At 42.1% G+C, this 17,078-nt stretch overlaps 1 protein-coding gene and 1 non-coding gene across 3 annotated transcripts in view; both read right to left on the minus strand.

Moving 5' to 3' along the window:
- Positions 1-17,078, minus strand: part of LOC124619208 (intraflagellar transport protein 43 homolog) — a 117,468-nt gene that overhangs the window by 36,812 nt on the left and 63,578 nt on the right. The gene's annotated exons all lie outside the window — the stretch shown is intronic.
- Positions 5,591-5,665, minus strand: Trnat-ugu. The gene has a single exon. It is a non-coding gene; the product is annotated as a tRNA-Thr (tRNA).

Consider the following 17,078-nt stretch of genomic DNA (forward strand, 5'->3'; position numbering starts at 1 on the left):
ATGGTTTCTTTTGAGATGTGGTGTTACATGTAGAGGCACAGCAATCAAATGGACTGGAAAGATTATGAATGATGAAGTCCTTAAATAAGTGGGAGGGGAGAGTTGTTTACGGAACACTATTGAACAAGGAAGAGTTCAGATTATTGGTCCTTCATTGACACACAATGGGCTCCAAAAACACAATAATAAACAGGTATGGCAAGAACTATATTAAAAATATGAGTAAAGTACACAGATCAAATTATACAAGACGTCAACTTTAACTGGTAACACAAAAATAAAGAAGAAGGTAGAAAGATGTGAAGACTGGAGATCTGGTGCCCATCAGACTGATAGCACCCAATCCACAGATTGAGCACTAAAAGAAGGCCATGAGGACATAAATAATGTTCCAAGCTTCCAACTTCAAATGTTCCCCAAACAATATTGTGATGTTTAATGACTTAATCAACCATTTCAATTCAAATTGATAGATTTTTAAAAATGTTTGAAAATGAAATGTTGACAATGTACACAGGGCTTCAACAAAATCTAAAATAGTTATAATTTTGCTTTTGTTTAATTGATCCCCTTGGCAGAAATGCCTGTATTTTAATGTGACACTTGATCTTTTCCCTGCATTTCAATTGTTCAAAAGAATTACTGGAATACATCCTTGACAATTGCCAGTATTTCAACTGGTAAACACACAATTGTTTTCAAGGCACAACTAGAGTTTTCACAAAATCAAAGATTATCAGTGTCAGATTTCATCAATAATGAAATATTAGCCAACAACAGATGAGAAGTCCCTTTGTTATTGGACCAGGGAGAGAGCAGGATTTCCAGCAGAATTTAAGCATAAAAGCTCTGTCTCTATTTGTAAGGTCACTTGCTACTTAAATGTCAACAGATTCCTTGTGAACACTATCCTAGTAGACACGTGTGCACACCAGAATCTCTGTGTCATTATATTCCAATAGTTGAGAGGTACAAAGGCAATGTTCTGCAATTGCAGGTTTGTCTTAGTTGCTGTAAGTGTGATGTTTTTGATATACTGGTCCCCTACAGTGCTGGTGATCAAACCAAGGTGGAAGAAACCACAACTGCAGGGGTATGGTAGACATCTGCTTTACACAAACCAAGATCATCCTTCACAGACTCTAAAACGGCCCTAATCTTAAATGGTGGTTGACACTTCACACTGTGTCTCCTCAGAATATGACCAGTATTATTGGCAATACTGCCTGTGTAGGGTAAATAAGCTGCAGACTTAGGTACTGCCTCATTATTCTCATGACTCAACTATTTTATAGTTGGTTGATAGTGCAATGTACGTATGATCAGTCTTTCACTACATTGTTATTGTTATGGTCTTCAGTATGAAGACTAGCTTGATGCAATTCTCCATGCTACTCTGTTCTCTCCTAATAACAACTGCATCCTTTATCTCTCGGTTTCCCTCTGTTTTTTACACCCCCCCCCTCCCCCCCCCCCCCACCCCCCCCCCCACCCCACACACACACACACACACACACTTCCCTCCAATACTAAATTGAGACTGTATTTTCTCGTGCTGAGATATCTGTTTTACATGGTAAAACTTTCAAAAGCCAAGATCGCATCAATATTTCTTTATTTACAAACAACCAGTTATGACAGATTTTGCTGTCATCTTAGGTCTTCAAAAATTTATGTTATAAAATGTGTTCATTTCGAGTTGGACCTCATGTCAAGTTGTCGAGTTGACATGAGAACCAACTCAAAATGAACACATTTTATAATATAAATTTCTGAAGGCCTGAAGATGACAGCAAAGTCTCTCAAAACCAATTGTTTGTAAATAAAGAAATATTTATCCAATCTTGGCTTTAGAAAGTTTTGACTAAATTGATGATTCCTTGATGTCTTAGAATGTGTCCTATCAACCGGTCGCTTCATCTAGTCAGGTTGCAACACAAATTTCTTTTCTCCCTCATTCTATTCAGTACCTCCTCATTAGTTATGTGATCTACCAGTCTCATCTTCAGCATTCTTCTGTAGCACCACATTCCAAAAGCTTCTATTCCCTTCTTGTCTAAACTGTTTATAAACCATGTTTCACTTTCATACATGGCTATGTGCCATACAGAAATCACTTCCTGACAACTTAATCTATATTTGAAGTTGACAAATGTCTCTTCTTCACAAACACTTTTCTTGTCATTGCCAATCAACATTTTATATCATGTCTACTTCGGTGATCATCAGTTATTTTGCTGCCCAAATAGCAGAACTCATCTACTACTTTAAGTGTCTTGTTTCCTAATCTGATTCTCTCAACATCACCTGATTTAATTCAGCTACATTCCATTATCCTTGTTTCACTTTTGTTGATGTTCATCTTATATCCTCCTTTCAAGACACTGTCCATTCTATTCAACTGCTCTTCCCAGTCCTATGCTGTCTATGACAGAATTACAATGCCATCGCTAAACATCAAAGTTTTTATTTCTTCTCCCTGAACTTTAATTCCTACCCTAAATTTTTCTTGGTTTCCTTTCCTACGTGCTCAATGCACAGACCGAATAACATCAGGGATAGACTACACCTTCTCTCACTCCCTTCTCAATCACTGATCCCCTTTCATGTCCCACGATTTTTACAACTGTCATCCAGCTTCTGTACAAGTTGTAAATAGCCTTTTGCTTCATGTATTTTATCCCTGTTACCTTCAGAATTTGAAAGAGAGTATTCCAGTCAGCATTGTCAAAAGCTTTATCTAAGTCTACAAAAGTTGTAAACATAGATTTGCCTTTCCTTAACCTATCTTCTAAGAGAAGTCATAGGATAAGTATTGCCTCATGTGTTGCTACATTTCTCCAGAATCCTGACTGATCTTCCTGAAGGTCAGCTTCTACCAGTTTTTCCATTCTTCTGTAAAGAATTCATGATAGCAGTTTGCAACCACGACTTATTAAACTTATAGTTTGGTAATATTAACACCTGTCAGCACATGCTTTCCTTGGAATTATTATAGTCTTCCTGAAGTCTGAGGATATATCACATGTCTCATACATTTGACAATATAGTAGAACTGCATGCCCTTGGGTAAATTAAGGCTGTAATTTCGCCTTGCTGTCAGCCATTCACAGTACCAGCACAGCAAGGCAACATCCAATTGTCCAGACTGTTGCCTGAGCAGCTGCTGAAATGACTGCTGCCCCTCTCCAGGAACAACATGTTTGCCTAGTCTCTCAACAGATACACTTCCATCGTGGTTACACCTATGTAGGCAGATATCTGTATCACTGAGGCATGGTCCATGGTCCCACCAATGGCACAGTCCATGGTTCATGGGAAGGGGCAGAGGGAAGCTCACTACATTTATTCTGGCAAAAGCTAACATCAATTGTGGGCCAAATCAACTGACAAAGTTTATGGGTGTGAGATGACAAGGGGCACTATGAATCAAAATACAAAATACCCCTCCACACTGAGTCAAATGGTGACAACTATTAGCCTGAAGATACATATCAGTAAGAGCTGGGTTTCTATAAATTGCATGTGCCAATGTACCATTATCCTTCCTCATGACTAACACATCAAGGAAGTGTAGGCAGCCATCCTTTTCTACCTCCATCATAAAGTGAATATTTGGAGGGATTTAAATGAGATGTTCCAGAAATCTGTGCAATTTCCCACTGCCATGAGGAAAAACAACAAAAGTGTTATCAGCTTACCTAAAACACATGCAGATTTCAATGCCACTGGCTGTAGGGCACATTTCTCATACTCTTCCATAAGCAGATTGGCAACAACAGTTGAGAACCCCATCTCTCTGTTCAGAGAACTGGTCACTGAGCAAAAAGTAAGTCGAATTCAACACGTGTCAAAAAAGTTTAGCTAATTCAACAGCAAAGCTAGCCTCATTTAACCCTTTGAGTACCTCAGATGTGATATGCTGTGGTGCTCCACCTAGCCGTGGGGCCTGCGGACATTGTTTGCCGCTGAAGTGGGCTTTCCCATTGGCCCTGCAGATGGCATTCACCGCGCGACCTGGCCGGTACTTGAGTCCTAATGATGGCTTATATTGCAGCCGGTTCCACTGCCTGTGGGCCTGCAGACGTCAGTAGCCACTCAGGGCTGCATGCTGGCCCATCGCAAGTTCTTTTACCCTGTGCACTCCCTGGGATGGATGTACCCTATTTATTGTTCTGTGCTGCTGTCCCTGCTATCTGGGAAACACTCTGCTATGGATTTCACAGTTGCTGTTCGACACTCGTGCTGGCTGGTTCGTGTGATTTTCTCCATTCTGCTCGTGTGGTGTCGTTTAGCTATCTGCTGTTTCATCAGGATGTTTAGAGTGCTGTCACTTTTGAGTTTCACAGGCAAATGGCACATCAGTGTTGTTGCACTGATGAAGAGATACTGGAGATACTGACAAGGAGTGACAGTGACAGTGAGTGTGGCATCTTCAATGAATGTAGTGACGATGAAGATTCATCAGAAGAATCTCGTAGTAATACACCCCCACGTACTTCACCTAGTAGAGCTCGCCAGTACAGTTATTCTTCAGATTCTGAAGGTGAAGATGAATCGATTCGTAAAAGCCACACCATGGTGAGAATGAGAAATTTGATTGGCAAAAATGTGATTTCAGTCCAGCACTTCATGCATTTGATGACTCATCTTCAGGACATAATTGCCAACTAGTGCCTGATTCGAGCATTCCACCCTTTTTCTATCAGAATATCTGTTGAAATTTACAGCTCTTGAAATGAACTGATTTTTCACTTTCACCATGGCAAATCAGTCAGAATCAGTTCATTCTCAACTATCCACCTGGAAAGATACAGGTTTTGAGGAAATGTATAGCTTCATTGGTATTTGCCTTCTCATGGCTCGTGTTAAAAAGTTGAGAATAAAGGAATATTGGTCCAGAGATGTACTTCTGAGTACTCCAACTTTTGGCAAAGTTATGTCCCGTGACCGTTTTATGTTACTTTTGAGAATGTTGCATTTTAGTGACAACTCAGCCAATCGTGGAGATGACAGTTTTTTTAAAATTAGGAAAATAATTGACACAGTTCTGTGTCGATGAAAGCCTGTTATTGTTCAAAGGTTGATTATCTTTTAAACAATACATTCCTTTGAAACGAAGTAGATTTGGACTCAAAATATTCATGTTGTGCGACTGTAAAACTGGATACATCTTGGATTTCATTGTATACACAGGCACAACAACAGAAATTGACGTCCATAATTTGGGAAAATCTGGTGACATTGTGGCAACACTAATGAAGCCATACCTTGAACGTGGATATACTCTGTATGTCGACAATTGGTATACAAGTCTAACCTTGTTCCTCTGGCTTCACAGCCAGAGAACAGCAGCATGCAGTACTGTATGTAGGAACAGGCACAACTTTCTGAAGCTACAAAAGAAACTGAAATGAGGAGAAGTTGAGTTTATGTCAACTGACGCAATGCTTGCCATCCAGTGGTGCGACAAGAGAGAAGTGTTCATGCTGAGTACCTGCAACACTACAGAAATGAAATGATAATTAAATAGACAACCTAGCTGCAAGCAGGCGTTGATACCCTTCATTGGGGACATGTTGAAAATGTGTGCCCCGACCGGGACTCGAACCCGGGATCTCCTGCTTACATGGCAGACGCTCTATCCATCTGAGCCACCGCGGGCACAAAGGATAGTGCATCTGCAGGGACTTATTCCTTGCACGCTCCCCGTGAGATCCACATTCCCAACATGTCCACAACACTACATTCGTAGTGCGCCTAATAGATGTTTGCCCATCATACTCATTACTCGTGGCAGATTAATCTACCAAGTCCCGTACGAGTTCGGGCATAGCGTGTGCATTCACACAAGAAGGTCAAAGGCCGGGAACCCATATTTTTAACTATATATGACGGTAGTGTTGTGGACATGTTGGGAATGTGGATCTCACGGGGAGCGTGCAAGGGATAAGTCCCTGCAAACGCACTATCCTCTGTGCCCGCAGTGGCTCAGATGGATAGAGCGTCTGCCATATAAGCAGGAGATCCCGGGTTCGAGTCCCAGTCGGGGCACACAATTTTCAACATGTCCCCAATGAAGGATATCAACGCCTGCTTGCAGCTAGGGTGTCTATTTAATTATCATTTCATTTCTAGCAAAGCTGCATGGTCATCCACGGTAACTGTTCTTTTGGGAACAGATACTACCATCATATATAGTTAAACTACAGAAATGCGTAACATGGGAAAGACAAACAGGACGACTTGCGAAAAAGTAATGAAGCCGCAATGTGTTGTTGATTACAATGCAAATATGGGAGCAGTAGACCACTCCGATATGCTATTAAGCTCTGTTGCATCTGTGTGTAAATCTGTTAAATGGTACAAAAAGTTTATTTTTCATATTGTGGTCCTTTGTGTTTTGAAAGCTCACACTCTTCACAGATCAGTGACAGGGAGCAAAATATCATTAGCAGATTTTCATTTATGTCTGGTACAAGAAATTGTGGAAAAATTTGCTACAGAACAGAGAAGAGATAGGAAAGGAAGACACTCTGATGACGAGAATCCTCTTCGCTTTACTGTGAGGCACTTTCCACATGTCATTCCAAGTGGCCAGTCCAAGAAACATGGGCTATGGCATAGATGTGCAGTCGGCTCGAAACAGAACGTGCGTCAAGGAATGAAATATGAATGCAAAACATGCAATGTACCTTTGTGCATTGACCCATGTTTTGAAACATACCATACAAAGAAGAACTTTTAGCCAAGTTTCTACAGTTGGAAGATGAAATGAATCCCTTACTTCTGAAAAAAATTACTTAAAAATTTAAAAATAATTGCAAAAATTAAAAAAAATATATTTATAACTTCATCATTGCTGGTTCAAAGCCTGGATGAGAAAGAAGGATGGGAAATATAACTGTGGGCTGGGGGGGGGGGGGGGGGGGGGGGGAGCAAATTATCTGAGCTTGAAGAACCTCTCCAGATGAAATACTCTGATGACAACAAACACCTTATGTACGAACACGTGAACATTCAGTCTATGCTGTCAAACACAGACTGGATGCTTCAAATGTTCATATAGAAGGTGCAAAAATAAAAACTTTGTACAAATTTATGGATTCTTCCATAACTTCTTGGTAGGAGTTAAACCTTAAACTTAGTGCAAATATCATTAATTAAACAAAAAATTCTAGCATTATTATTAGTACAAAATTGAAGAATGGGTCGTGGTAAAAGATATTTATTTAAGCGGCGACTAGTTTTGAGCGAATCCCATTTTCAAACCACCATGTAAAACAAAGACTGTGACAACCACATTATAGCTGTTAATAAAACCATAGAAGATGGAGAGCTATTGATATTCTATGGTTTTATTAACAATTATAATGCGTTTATCACATTCCTGTTTGACATGGTTGTTTGAAAATAGGCTTTGCCCGAAACTAGTCGTCGCTTAAATAAATATCTTCTATCACAACCCAGGCTACAATTTTCTAGTAATATTCAGTAATGGATTGCTGTCCTATTTCCCAGACACTGGAGTTGTGAAAAAATTCTAGGCCTACGCTTGGAAAGGGCGTCTCGGCACATGTTGGTCAGTTGCACACACTCGCCTGTTTCTGAAGCCCAGAAGGTCATTAGGAATTAAAGGTAGGTAAAGGTAGGTAAAGGAAATAGGTAGTTTAGAAACTTGAAAATTTCCTTATCTACTTCTTAAGCAAAAGTTATAAATCATTGTTCATTTCTACTGTACAATAACAACTGCATCCCATATTAAAGAATTCAGACTTGAATTTTTTATTTTGAAGTTTCCTTGGGGATAATTTATTGGGTTAATGCTCTCGGAATATACTGATTAACTTCAAAAGTGTGTCTTGGCATCCAGACACTTCCCTTGAAGGTTGTTTGTGGGAAAATTATTGCACCAGTACAGACAAATGTCAACGTTTGGTCGTTATGGATTCTACAGCATTTACATCGTAAGTTGTGTACAAAAATCTCATAATTAAGTATCAGTATGCCAAATAAAACACAGACATATACTGAGACCTTATGACGATTCTCAAGAACTAATTGGAAATGAAAGAAAGCCTTTGATGAGGGAGTTACATGCTACCAGCGTAAGCAGTTTCGGTGTACATTAGGTCTGTTGAGCAAATCATCTCCAGATTCAAAGCTATGGAATAAGTATCCCGATATCCTGTGTTTATTTGTAATGTTGGTGATCACACTAACTGCAAGACTGTCACAACCACCGTGGTTCCAGAAATACTCAGGCCAGGGCGAGGATGGCCGAGTGGAGAGCTCAGGCACACACAGTAGTCCACGGAAGTGGCTGCCAGCGCAGGTACACAGATCAGGGGGCCCAAGGGCAAGCTTGACATGGCCAGCCGCACGCGCCGGTGCAGCACTCAAAGGGTTAACTGTAATGGACCTAACAGAGGAACAAAAGTGAAGAGAGAGAACCATAAAAATATTTACCACAGTATTAGTCATTCAAATTTAATCCCTGTAACTCATGTACGCAGTCTACTGGATTCCTTGTATGATGTGTATACTGACCTACTAGTGCACTCAGCAGAGTAGCAAGGTGTTTTGTTGTATGATATGTTGGAATGTCTGTATTACAGACAGTAGGCCTTAGAGGAACCCCTTTGTTATAGATTTTTGGGAGGCTGTAAAATCTACAGGGAACAGTGCAATAAAAGTTCATCTTCAGTCCAACAGTGGGGCAGAGCAGCTGGTCTATACATTCAAAATTCAAATGAAAAAATTTATTACTTAATCTTCTCCCAAGGAAGCCCTCGATAGGTTCTTGAGTTCATACTCATAGCCGGGCAGAACTGCTTCACGGCTGCCAGCCCCTTATGCTGCTCCATCTGCTCTGACTGATACTTGGCTATCCACTGGTGCGTGCCTTGCAGCGATTCCATCTGGGCTCTGCCGCCTGGGCCCAAATGTTTGGCCAGCACCCTAAGTGGGTACCAGCAGTTGTCCATGATTGCTGAGGCCACTGCCTCTGCATTGTTTACACCTCCAATGGCTTGGTGTTGTGATACTACAACCAGTTCCACCCACGTGTTACTCACCGTGCACCGGAGAGCCCTCTGCCCCCACAGCTGCCTCCACCGTCTGCATTGGCCCCCAAGGCATGGTCCACACCACCTCTGGCTCCTGCGCCATCTTCATTCCAGTTGCCGCCACCACTGGGCGAAGTAGTCAGTGCTGGGCTACCTCCACCTCCCCGCTGTTGTCTTCTCTGCTGTCTCCATAGCCGAGTGCCTCCCCACGCATGGACACAGATACAGCACCTCTTTCATGCTACTTTATGGCCTCTGTGGCACTGAGCCTGTCCACACCTGTGTCACTTCAGACTATATTCTCCTGTGACGGCATGACACCTACCCTCGCAGTCGTCCCCTCCGATGGAGACATGGACATCTTCACAGTAAATGCTTTTTCCCAAGGGGAAAGGAGTGTTGTGAGCAGTTGCAATCAAACATGCTAGCCTCCACAGCTGGCCTAAAGAAGTCACATCACATCAGCACAGATGGTGCAGCTAGTGCAGCACCATGTGCAAAACAGTGGTACATACACTGGCACACAGGGGTCTCAGCCAGACTAATGTTTACATGATGTTTTTATACTAACTGTTAGACTGTGATTTAGTGATTAAGTGTGACTGAACTGATTGCTACTTCATCCAGTACCTTGGAGTATCCCTTCATCTGTAAGTGAAATAAAAGATGGTAGGTGTGAATCCTGATACTGTGTCTGTACAAAAGTGGAATAAAAGTCAGTTGGTGTGAGTTCTGATACTGTGTTTGTACAGTGTTACAATACTAACAATGTTTCACTATTGTATATTAGGTTAGTGCATAAGTTTGTAGCATTTTTGTTTTGAATGTTGGTATTCTCTTTGTTACATGTTTATTTATTTATTGTCATTCTTTATTTGTAGTTCACTGTTGCTATTTGAGTTTACATATTGCCATTTTGTCATTTGGAGATATCAGATAGATCTGTGGATGTTAGTTTTGTGGCAGCGTTCGTAGCGACAAACAATTCGCTGTAGAAACGGCTTACGAAGTCACTGCCACACTTTTAATAGCGGGCCGACCGGTCCGCTGGAACAGTGAACAGAAAGATGAAAGCCCAAACACTCTGATTAAATAAAAGTCGGTACTTATCTTTATTAACGAAGATACAGAAACACAGTAGTGAACTCCGTGTCTACAGAAATCTGTCTAGTTCGAGTCGGAGCGGCTAGGTCAGCGTCGGCTGACGACAAACAACAACTCTGCTGCGATGAACACACAACTGACTAGCAAGTACACAATTCGGTGGCAAGTATACAACTGAGCGGCGAATACAGAACTGTCCTAGCGCTCGCGACTCCAGCGCTTAAGAAACCAGAAGCCAGCGGTGGTGCGCGCAGACTTGCGGCGATTTCCTGTCTCGCTGGCGCTGCTTATGCGGACGGCGTCCGGACTTTGATGCTGCCAACCTTTTGGCAGCGGGTTCGGGTGGCATTACTGGCTAGGATATAACAGTTAGAAAATGGAGTGCCAAGTGGGGAAATCAGAACATTTCTGACATATTATTCTGTTCAGGTTTAATAGAGGGGTGACAGCAGCAAAGGCAGCCAGAAACATTTTTCTGTGTATGGGGATAATGTCACTGGACAGAGCATGGCAAGCAAATTATTTTCTCGTTTTAAGCAGAATTGTTTTGGCATTAGTGACTCTTCACATTCCAGAAGACGTTCACGGTTTGATGATGATCGTTTAAATGTATTAATCCACAATGACCCACATTAGTGTACTCAAAATTGGCAAATGTAATAAACTCTGATCATTCCTTGATCATGCAGCATTTGCATGCAATGGGAGAGATACAAAAATCTTCCACGAGCTCAAAGACAAAAAAAAAAAAAAAAAAAAAAAAAAAAAACAGCATTTGGCCATATGTACATCTCTGCTTGCTCTTCATCATTTGGCTCATGAATATGGATAATTCCTATACTGTACCAATACTGGTGACAAGAAATAGTGTCTTTATGCTACCATAAGGAACAGAAAGTATTGGCTGAGCCCAAACGGACCAGAAACTCACCATACAAAGACCTGCATGCACCCATAAAAGAAAATGTTTTGCATCTGTTGGAACAGGGACAGGGCAATGTACTACAAATTGCTTCATTGAGGTGTAACCATCCATCATTCCTGATATGTACAGTCAACAACTAAGATGTCTTGCAGGTGCATTCCAAGAACAACAATTAGAAAGACTATGTGAAGTGATGCTTCTCCATGATAATGCCCACCCACATTCTGCTAGCCTGACAATAAATACTATACAGGAGTTCGGTTGGGAAGTTGTTCTGCACCTACCTTATTCACCTGATCTTGTGCCCTCAGTTTTTTTACTTTTTCTGCTCTCTATCGAGCAACCTTCAAGGAGTGCTCTCTATCGAGCAACCTTCAAGGAGTGCTCTCTATTGAGCAACCTTCAAGTAGCTTCCTTTACAGGTGAAAGTCCGCTCCAAGCATGATTTGACAAGTTCATCTAAAAATCATGCAATTTCTACAGTTGCAGACTCAAAAAGTTGCCAGAGCATTGACAGACTGTTATAAATAGTGAAGGAGAATATATTATTGATAGCTAAAGTCTATGTTATGTGTATCTGCTGTGTTTAATAAACTAACGGAAAAATACTACAAACTTATGCTTCAGCTCAATATTTTAAATATATATATTTATACATATTAAAAATATATAGCCTCCAGATGTCCAAATGTTTATTAAAGTACCGAGTAAATATTTGAAGTAAATAAATCAAATACTTCTAGAGTTTTGGTAACAAAGTTTCCCCTTTATATATTTATAAATTATATGTATATTAAAAATATACGGCCTATGTCTGTCTGAATGTTCATTAGAATATCAAGTAAAATTTTAAGTAAATCTGTCAAGATGTTTTGAGATATTTGATAACAATGTATCTCCTTTATCCAACACACACACACACACACACACACACACACACACACAAAAGTGCCCCACTTGTGACAGGATACTTTCCGGGACTGGATCAGACTCTGAATGTGGCTCTCCAGCAGGGATATGACTTCCTCAAATCCTGCCCTGAAATGAGATCCATCCTTCATGAAATCCTCCCCACTCCACCAAGAGTGTCTTTCCACCGTCCACCTAACCTTCGTAACCTCTTAGTTCATCCCTATGAAATCCCCAAACCACCTTCCCTACCCTCTGGCTCCTACCCTTGTAACCGCCCCCGGTGTAAAACCTGTCCCATGCACCCTCCCACCACCACCTACTCCAGTCCTGTAACCCGGAAGGTGTACACAATCAAAGGCAGAGCCACGTGTGAAAGCACCCACGTGATTTACCAACTGACCTGCCTACACTGTGAAGCTTTCTATGTGGGAATGACCAGCAACAAACTGTCCATTCGCATGAATGGACACAGGCAGACAGTGTTTGTTGGTAATGAGGATCACCCTGTGGCTAAACATGCCTTGGTGCACGGCCAGCACATCTTGGCACAGTGTTACACTGTCCGGGTTATCTGGATACTTCCCACTAACACCAACCTGTCAGAACTCTGGAGATGGGAACTTGCCCTTCAGTATATCCTCTCTTCTCGTTATCCGCCAGGCCTCAACCTCCGCTAATTTCAAGTTGCCGCTGCTCATACCTCACCTGTCTTTCAACAACATCTTTGCCTCTGTACTTCTGCCTTGACTGACATCTCTGCCGAAACTCTTTACCTTTACAAATGTCTGCTTGTGTCTGTGTATGTGCGGATGGATATGTGTGTGTGTGTGCGAGTGTATACCTGTCCTTTTTTCCCCCTAAGGTAAGTCTTTCCGCTCCGGGGATTGCAATGACTCCTTACCCTCTCCCTTAAAACCCACATCCCTTTGCCTTTCCCTCTCCTTCCCTCTTTCCTGATAAAGCAACCGTTTGTTGCGAAAGCTTGAATTTTGTGTGTATGTTTGTGTTTGTTTGTGTGTCTATCAACCTGCCAGCACTTTCGTTGGGTAAGTCACATCATCTTTGTTTTTAGATATATTTTTCCCAAGTGGAATGTTTCCCTCTATTATATTCATATCATTAATTTGAACCCAACAATTACGTTTGTTATTGTCATGTTGCATTTCGAAATCTTTCCTGTCATCTTATTTTCTCTTTCTGTTTTTGCAAGTAGTTTCACTTTGTATTCACCTTCTCCTCTTTACCGAATTTACCATACAATTTTATCCCGCCTATATATACCCAATAATACGTAACCCACTTTCAAACCATAACCAAAAATTTTTTTTCCGCTTTCAACACTACCGCTGCTATAAAAGCCACAGTTTCCAGTTCACAAACAGTTCCTTTCAGTTATTAAACAGCCATTTCGGCTAGTTCTAATAACTTTCACCTTTTTTTCCATTTCCGTTTTTCCCACATCACTGATCTTTTTTAGCCGCTTCCCACAGGTTTTAACGTCATTATTTCTTCATCAGACAATTGTTAGCCTCATTTTCACAATCTGCCACCACAAAACCACTCCTTTTAATATATTTATACGCAGTTTTTTTCGAAATTTTCCCGAATTGCTCCACCCTTTAATGTGTTTTGGCGGCAACACAACCACCTAACCTTTGTGCACATCATTGTCTTCCAACCCAAGTTCACCACAGGATCAACATAGCCTAGCTATAACCAACACTTTTTCGCCTTTTCTCACACCAGATCTCCAGTTGCTTTCCAGTTCACCTTTATCTCTCCCCATATATTTTTATTTTCATTTTCATTTCAGCCTCATGTTACACTTTCCACCTTCTAATACCATGTCACCCTCACACCATCCCCACAATGACCCCATTAAGTTTTATTTACATTCCCTCCGCAAACATGCCTTCGCCCTAGCCAGATTACACTCCCATATTTTATTTTCTCAGACTTGTCTGACATTTGGCATTACCCCCAAAGGCCTCACACTTAAAGTTCCCATCTCTGGCTGTAACCCTTCTTTCCATCAGTCCCTATACCAGTTCCAAACTGAACAATCCATTGCCCTCACCCACCTAATCCTTCACCTACACACCAACTCAGCCAATGAACACACCCGTCAACTCCTATCCTTAATAAAAGTCCTCAGTCTTCCCTCTCCCACATCCACACCGGCTGTTCAGAACATCCTCCTACAGGCCAACCACAAATTAGAACAGCATGCCACCCTCCACCTCAAAAAACTATCCAATCTCCTGGTTTCCCACCTCCGGAAAGGCAACTCACTCACCCTTCACAACCTTTCCAGCAAACCTCAACCTCCTCTCATTGCACACAGACCCAGTCTCTCCCATCTACTCAATCTCCCACTTCCAGCTCCACTCCTCCCAAAACCTAAAAATTCAAATCAACACAATCTGGAACCACAACACCCTAATTCGGTAGTTAACCTTTCCTCCAAACCTCTCTCCCAATCCGAAACCTCTGTCCTATCCAAAGGCCTCACCTTCAGCCCCACTCCCAGATTCAACCAAACAGCCCTCGTCAAAGATTTACTGTCCTACACCTGTACTCTCTGCTGGAAATATCACTTTGCCACGAAGAAAAATGATCCTAATCCTACTCCTAATGATCCAACTCCCCAAGACACTATCCAAATTGAACCCTGCCTGGAACAGTTCCGTCCTCCGTCACAGTGGGACCCACCTCCTCTTCCTCAAAATCACCCTCTCCAAACTTTCCAGGAATTTCTGACTTCCAGCCTTGCCTCTCAATCCTTCTTAAAAAACCTTAATCCTACTCCCAACATCACCACTGCTGAAGCCCAGGCTATCCGTGATCTGAAGGCTGACTGATCCATCGTCATTCTTCCAGCGGACAAGTGTTCCACAACCGTGGTACTTGATCGTCGGGAATATGTGGCTGAGGGACTGCGTCACCTTTCAGACAACACTACATACAAAGTTTGCCAAGGTAATCCCATTCCTGATGTCCAGGCGGAGCTTCAAGGAATCCTCAGAACCTTAGGCCCACGACAAAACCTTTCACCTGACTCCATCAACCTCCTGACTCCACCAACAGCCCACACCCCTACCTTCTACCTTCTTCCTAAAATTCACAAACCCAATCATCCCGGCCGTCCCATTGTAGCTGGTTACCTAGCCCCCACAGAACGTATCTCTGCCTACATAGATCAACACCTTCAACCCATTACATGCAGTCTCCCATCCTTCATCAAAGACACCAACCACTTTCTCGAATGCCTGGAATCCTCACCCAGTCTGTTACCCCTGGAAACCATCCTTGTAGCCATTGATGCCACTTCCTTATACACAAATATTCCGCACGTCCAGGGCCTCGCTGCGATGGAGCACTTCCTTTCACGCCGATCACCTGCCACCCTACCTAAAACCTCTTTCCTCATTACCTTAGCCAGCTTCATCCTGACCCACAACTTCTTCACTTTCAAAGGCCAGACATACCAACAATTAAAGGGAACAGCCATGGGTATCAGGATGGCCCCCTCGTATGCCAACCTATTCATGGGTCGCTTAGAGGAAGCCTTCTTGGTTACCCAGGCCTGCCAACCCAAAGTTTGGTACAGATTTATTGATGACATTTTCATGATCTGGACTCACAGTGAAGGAGAAGTCCAGAATTTCCTCTCCAACCTTAACTCCTTTGGTTCCATCAGATTCACCTGGTCCTACTCCAAATCCCATGCCACTTTCCTTGACGTTGACCTCCACCTGTCCAATGGCCAGCTTCACACGTCCGTCCACATCAAACCCACCAACAAGCAACAGTACCTCCATTATGACAGCTGCCACCCATTCCACATCAAACGGTCCCTTCCCTACAGCCTAGGTCCTCGTGGCAAACGAATCTGCTCCAGTCCGGAATCCCTGAACCATTACACCAACAACCTGAAAACAGCTTTTGCATCCCACAACTACCCTCTCAACCTGGTACAGAAGCAAATAACCAGAGCCACTTCCTCATCTCCTCAAACCCAGAACCTCCCACAGAAGAACCCCAAAAGTGCCCCACTTGTGACAGGATATTTTCCGGGACTGGATCAGACTCTGAATGTGGCTCTCCAGCAGGGATATGACTTCCTCAAATCCTGCCCTGAAATGAGATGCATCCTTCATGAAATCCTCCCCACTCCACCAAGAGTGTTTTTCTGCCGTCCACCTAACCTTCGTAATAGCCAAACTCTTTGCCTTTACAAATGTCTGCTTGTGTCTGTGTATGTGCGGATGGATATGTGTGTGTGTGCGAGTGTATACCTGTCCTTTTTTCCCCCTAAGATAAGTATTTCCGCTCCCGGGATTGGAATGACTCCTTACCCTCTCCCTTAAAACCCACATCCTTTCGTCTTTCCCTCTCCTTCCCTCTTTCCTGACGAAGCAACCGTTTGTTGCGAAAGCTAGAATTTTGTATGTGTGTTTGTGTTTGTTTGTGTGTCTATCGACCTGCATATATATATATGCGAAATTCACGCACTCGGGCTTCGCAGCGTGACTCCTCACATGCCAGCAATAAAAAAATGTCTCTCGCAAAATTTCGGCCGGCGAGTGTATCCGGCAGAAAATGGATGTTAAAGAGTGGCAATCTGGCAACACTGTAACCACATGTATGATAACTATGTTTGTAAGCACTTATTTGTTGTGCTGCACAGTTGGTGCAGTGGATAGAGTTTTGGGTTAGCATGCAGGAGGTCGTGGGTTCGATCCTGAGTTAAATTGAATTTTTAACTTTTTTTATTTGCTTATTTCATTTTGACATTTTATACTGTAATATACGCTGTTTCTTAGGTCCCATGTATCCTAAATTTACAACATTTTGTAACTTGGGACATAACAAATATTTGGTTAGACAAATAAGAAATAGACAGTTGAAGAAAATGACCTGCCATAGGACAGAATAACTACAAAAACAATATCAATTTCGAGATGCTAAAAATGCGTCTGTTCCATGTAATGCGCATTACCCCTCTGACAGATATCATTGTGCATGATTCATACCGACATTGTTAATTGTGAAATGTTCTGTTTCAA

This window comes from Schistocerca americana, chromosome 6 (assembly GCF_021461395.2).
Source record: "Schistocerca americana isolate TAMUIC-IGC-003095 chromosome 6, iqSchAmer2.1, whole genome shotgun sequence".
NCBI classification, from domain to species: Eukaryota; Metazoa; Arthropoda; class Insecta; order Orthoptera; family Acrididae; genus Schistocerca; species Schistocerca americana.